This window comes from Alosa pseudoharengus, unplaced genomic scaffold (genome assembly GCF_046254945.1).
Source record: "Alosa pseudoharengus isolate Yale_2024_CS ecotype anadromous, Long Island Sound unplaced genomic scaffold, YU_APseudo_1.1 YU_APseudo_1.1_scf_2, whole genome shotgun sequence".
Classification (NCBI taxonomy): Eukaryota; Metazoa; Chordata; class Actinopteri; order Clupeiformes; family Clupeidae; genus Alosa; species Alosa pseudoharengus.
In genome coordinates this window covers 29,772,443-29,778,607 of record NW_027468663.1, presented here as the reverse complement: position 1 = coordinate 29,778,607, position 6,165 = coordinate 29,772,443, and the positions used below count along the sequence as shown (strand labels likewise).

The 6,165-nt window shown below is 42.5% G+C and overlaps 1 long non-coding RNA gene across 2 annotated transcripts; it reads right to left on the bottom strand.

The window, feature by feature from the left end:
- Positions 1 to 4,945: 4,945 nt before the first annotated feature.
- LOC143135203 (uncharacterized) lies at positions 4,946 to 5,916 on the bottom strand. 2 transcript variants are annotated; one of them, XR_012988854.1, is made up of 4 exons: positions 5,841 to 5,916; positions 5,706 to 5,756; positions 5,546 to 5,634; positions 4,946 to 5,256 (listed from the first exon to the last, which is right to left on the bottom strand). It is a non-coding gene; the product is annotated as an uncharacterized LOC143135203 (long non-coding RNA). The 2 variants fall into 2 exon arrangements; XR_012988853.1 differs by having other exon boundaries at positions 4,946 to 5,634.
- Between the last annotated feature and the right edge of the window lie 249 nt (positions 5,917 to 6,165).

The following is a 6,165-nucleotide window of genomic DNA, read 5'->3' as shown; positions in this document are numbered from 1 at the left end:
GTGTGTGCATGTGTTTGCGTGTGTGTGTGTGCATGCAGGTGTATGGGTGTGAACATGCAGGTAGAGCTATATGTAAATTATGTGTTCATGCTATACCTCATTTACCTCACTAGTGTATGTATGCATATATTTAGCTGCATATGTGTGAGTGTGCATATATAATTCTATCGACCCCCACATCCACCTTGTAAAGGCATTGCTCGGCCGCTGGTTCACACCCCTCCAGGAGAGTTGGAGAGGTAAAAGAGACATCAAGACATGGCATAGATTGATGGCTATAGATTTCGCCTGGAGGCAGCCGAGAAAAACCCTCACTAGATCCCTCTCCTCTCCTGCCCCACATGCAGTTGCATCAAGCATTCTCTGCGAGCAACCTGATGTAATTTACTGGTGGGAATCGAGAGGATGTAGACTTGCCCCTCAGCCCATTGCTTCCTACAAGTCAGACTTCCCAGCAAGCCTATACTGTGGGATTCAGTGTGAATGAATAGATGAATCATGTCTAAACCTATCAGTCAAAATAGAAATTGATGCCTATGAAGAGATGAATCATGTCTAAACCTTTCAGTAAAAGTAGAACTCGATGCCTATGAATGTTATCACGTTTTGTGTCCAACAGTACCAGCGACTGGACCCACTTCCTCCAGCATGAGTTTTAGATATGACATTTCCTCCCTTTGTGAGCAGTAAGGTGAAATCAGTGGAGCATGTCATAGCCAATTGTATTCACACAAGGCACAGTTATTAGAATGTACCTTTTCTGTAATTAAAGAGACCCCTTTGACCTTGGCTTCAGTACAAAGGGTGCCAACTCAGAGATGCAATGTACAGTATGTATAAACTGTGAGTTGCAGTCTGTTACTGTGAAAATGTATAATTATTTACTCATATATATTTGTTAAAGCGTGTGGACACACACACACACACACAGTCATATATATACAAGGCCACAGAAGAAGAGACAGAAAGACAGGTGCCACATTATTTTGCATAGTTGCACACACAACTTAGCGGACATTTTAAAGTACTGCTTTTTGGTGAAAGTGATTGGTTGTTATCTGCATTGCCAGGAGGTTTTTACAATAAACAAGCGTCCTGCTGTGCACAGGCCCCTAAAGGAGATAACATGAATTAACTTTGTAAACCTTCAATCCTTGCAAAACAAGCTCCCCGAGCTTCCTCAAAAAGTTCTAGAGCAGAAATGAATTTCTTTGCCTAGCGGCCATGCTTGGTTTAACAATCTCATCTCAGAAAACAGGGAGAAAATGCTCACCTGTTTTTTTCTTTTCTTCTCACTGCCTGTTGCATCCACATCAGCAAATTCTGTCTATTTCTTTGTTATGTGTACCCCCATGTTCTTTACACTAACATGATTGGTTATATTTAAAACCAAGTTGGCATTATGGAGGGGAAATGTGCAAAGGAATGCTGAATGGTCAGGTTGAGCACTAGCACTAACACAATCCTTCAAGTACTGTTGAAGTAAAACTCCATTTACGCTTCATTTAAAACCACAGGGTGCAGGCAAACATGTTTTTGGAGACATCAGACATCAGGTACACTCCACAGTGAAAATAACATTGGAGATAAAGTATGTAATATACACAAAACAAAATAAATGCCAGCAATTAAGGCATTTGCAAATACATTAGGGGTGTAAATTACACATATTTATACCAAACCGTTTAGGTACAGGACATTAGGTTCAATATAGATGTGTACCAAATGTACCATTTGGTACTTGAAAACAAAGAAGATGGATGCTGCTGCTGGCGAACAGCGGTCTTTGAATTGCGACTTGAGTTAAGCTTTTTAGAAATTGGCAAAAGTTCGATCAATTAGCCAACTAACTCCGCTGGTGGGAAAATGCTTGGGAATCATGAGTGTAGCGCTATCCTATTGCGTGCAGAGGAAATTTGAAAGACAACCGTTTATCAGCACTTTTTTTTTGTTTGCCGACCATGTTTTAAATTTGAGTTCCCACACAAACACGTTAAGTGGCGGACCATATGTCAGTTTAGTTAATTGACCTTAAAAAACTTTTGACACTTTTTCAAAATACTATTCCCACTGCGCAGCAGGGTTGTGCACAATTCGAATTGCAATTTTGCTTCCTGTTTGCTACCTCAATTGAAATGCAAGTGAAATTCAATAATGGAATTGGAATTTAAGAGCCAGTTTCAATTCAATTCTGGAATTTTGCACAATAGTACTGTGACTTCAAAACCGAGGAACACACCGAACCGTGATTTTTGTATACCGTTACACCCCTAAAATCCGTTCTTCCATCCATTCGTTTATCCATCTATTCATCTGCTCATTCTTTCATTTACTCATTCACTCACTCATTCAATCAATAATTAGCCTAAAGTTCTCCTTTGAGAAAGAAGAGTAGGAGGACATTGTTAGCCAGGCCCAGTGAAGATAAAATAGTCACAGTACCTCATCCAATAAAGTATGAAACACTGATCTATCACGGCATCATCTGACTGCACAAGTGTAGTCATCACCCTCTCATCACAGACTTATTTGAATTCATGAGTGTAACCACTAGCAGGTCATTGAGGTTGCATGTCACACTGGTGGGAGAGGTGTCCACAGATACATTATAATACAGTGATTTGGGAGTGATGTGGCCCATAAATATTGCATGTAATTTACAGGAAGTAGGTCATTTATATGGCACTGAGAATGCTGAAGAGATGGGGATCCAGTCACTGGTAATCAGCAGCTCTCTCCCTCTCTGATCCCTCGGCTGTGCGCATAAATGTCACCACCACCCCCTCCCTCGTCATGGAGCGCTCAAACCACGGGGGAGATGCAGAGGTAAGCCAGAGAGAGAGAGAGAGAGAGCAGGAAGAACGAAATGCCTGAGGTCAGCTTTAAAGGAAATCTCATACCCCCACCACTCATCTCTCTCTCTCTCTCTCTCTCAAACATGATGCTGAATGAATTTCCTTCCAGACCTGTCTGATTGTGTTCTCCAGACTGAAATCTGTTTTTTCCCTCGTTTGTCTCTCGCTCAATCCCTCTCTTCTTCCCCTCTCTCCAGCTGTGAGTCTCTATTTATCTCCATCTCTCAGCAAATGCAACTGAAATTCATCCAAGATTTGCAAATGAACCTATTCGAGCTCTACAGTTGAACATGCTTTGATTAGCCATACCTTCGTCTGTCCCCAACACCAGCCAACAGACACAAAGAGGAGTATTTTGAGTTGTTGTTGTTGAAAGAGAGAGAGAGAGAGAGAGAGAGAGAGAGAGAGAGAGAGAAGGTAGGAAGAGTTAAACAGAACAAGAGGTAATGTGGACAAGATCTACTGCTGGAACAGGTCTGGGCCAAACAGGATTCAGGTCAGGATTCAGGCTGATTAAGATCATGCCATATCGTGACCACAGGTCTAGCAAGATCATTTCTGGGGGATTTAGATTGTGTGAAAAAAGAACATGTTAATCGTACATTAAACAATCACTTTTACAGTAATCCGTTGTTTAATTTCCATTACCATTTCTAACACACACACACACAGTACACACACACACACATATACCAACAGTGCTGTTGTTCACACTAGACAGTAGTCTATACATGTCAGTCTGGCTTTGGCAATGGTAATATTGCAGACTTTGTGGGCTAATAATATTATGTTAGCTGTGCATTGTTGTTTATGGTGAGGAATTGCTGTTAAAAAAAGTAACATTATTGCATCTGAAGTCTCCAAAGTACATCTAATATAAATGCACAGCAATGCAGCTGAAATGGAATGTATTGTTCTGTCTATGGGCGGACAAAGTGCAGGAGGAGGGTGGGGTGGGAAGTCGCAAACACGAACCTGAATATTCCGGGGGAGTGTGACTCAAAAAAGGCTGAGAACCACTGATCTAGGCTAGATCTGTACCCAAGGCACCTGCTACCTTTCAGCAGACATTTATAATGAAGTCACTACCTGCCCCCCTTCCTACCTCTTACCCCCTCCCTTTACCCCTACGTGTCTCAGCTCCACAACGAGCTTTTTCAAATGTATCCCTGTGCTCAAGGCCTGCCTTCATTGCTTGTCTTTGAAGAGGTTTCAAATAAGCAGCCATCTGATTGACACCGCAGCAGTGTGGTGGAGATGGCCTCAATATGTGCACTTTCTAGTCAGCCCTAAAACACCCTCTCAGTTCATCTACTTCAGACAAGAGAGAGAGTGGAGGAAAGAGATAGAGATGCTACTCACTGGTTTTGTTGTTAAAAGAGGAGAGAGTAGTCCCTGTGAGAAAAATAAGGGTAGAACCAGACAATTATTTTGATGATGGTTTAATTTTTAGGTACATATCCCATCGGGGTGCATTCTGACTGTGTGAGGAATCCCCATATGGGATGTTTGGACTATAGTTGTCCAGCCCACTTGTAATGAGATCAGGTTGTGTTTGTGATTGTGTTGTCCAGCCCACTTGTAATTAAGTAATAAGCACCAAGAGGCTGTAGGTTCCAGTTATTTTAGAACTAAGAGGTGTTGTTCTAACAATCACTGGAACCTATGGCTAGGGCGTATTGCTTTTCCAAAATGGGTCCTAGATATACCTGGCAAGGTTTTATAGAATAAAGACAAAGTAATGATAAAGATATAATTCATAAATTATATATTTTTTTCGTCAAGAAATGCAGTGTTCCTAGCAGCATGTATGCCAAGCAACGCTGAGGCACAGGCAACTCAGACAATGTTGAATTTTTTTTATCAGTGTGGCAAGGTGTGTAGGTTAGCTCTCTATCGTGACATGTCGACTACACCATCTGAGGCCCTGCCCCTCAGAATATTCAATCAATTGGACTATAACTTGTTACATGAAGCCCAACCAGGCAACACAGGTTCGTGGTCACATAAAAACCAGAGGCGTGGTTCCAAAAATAAACTCTGTCTTTATTTACATTCATTAAAAACGTATGGGGAGTTGGTTCTCTCCAGACAGTCAGAACCTCAGCCACTAAGGTTCTGACACAAATGGCCTACAAGGCCTGGACACACATGTACAGTATACACAGTCACACATGTACAAATACACAGACACCAGACTGTGTTGCAAAAGACTAGTAGACTAACAGATGATGGAGGGTAGGAAGAGCCAGGAACAGGGCTGGAGCTTACCCAGGGCTGGAGAGTCTAGAGACACACCACACGTGAACATGTCAATGCCAAATACTTAGATTCACCACAGCAGGAAAAGTGAAGGGACACCATCACCGAGATAGCCCGCCACCCAATTGGCCTGCAGCTCCTGTCCAGCAAGAGAGGGAGAGGTCAACGAATGAGCCACTAATTCTAATGCACACAATACATAGTATAGCCTATGCACTGGAGACAACTTACAATAAGAAACACTCACGTTCATTTCACAACCACAGCTTCTACTGACACTTAACATGCAGGGCAATCAAGGCCACTTTCACAGACAGAATAAAGCTGGACGAGAGAACGAGAGAACGAGAGAAGCTTGTACAGTTCTTCTCCCGTGTGGAATGTACACATACAGTAAACAAAAACATGTAAGAACGACCAACACCGACCAACTTGGATGTAGACAAAACAGCAGCGTTCGGAACTTGGACCAGAGTAGCCTTGATGTTGCCGCTCCTTGTGTTACCGCCAAGCTCTGCTACACGAAAAAGATACAATTAAAACCCACGCAAGCTACATATTATTTTGAAGACAGTTCAAATTACATACCGATCAGATGAGGTCGGTTATGAGGGCCATGTTCTGCGACCGACAGCAGTCCTAAAACCCCAAAGTTTGTGTTAACTATACTAGCCTACATCATACGGGAAAAGTTACTACGAACGCAATGCCACGATAACCTACCAGTAATGTCACTGGATGCATGTACAGCGGGCAGGAGGCCAAAACAGCACAAGGGATCCCGCGGTGAAGGCAGGAGTCAGGTGGACGAAAAACGTTATGCAGCTATGACGTCGCCTTTCAAATTAAAAGTTGAAGTTGATATAGCCACTCCTATACGCTGATTGGCTTGCCTCTGAATGCCAAGAGCCACTTGCAATGGCACTACCGGGCTAGACAAAGGGTGTGGACCTTGCCCTGTTACATCAGTTTTGTCAATTTGTGGTGCAATAATATAGAATGTATTGGGGTCAATGTGAATGGTTGCAGTGTGTTACAATGGCTTTTA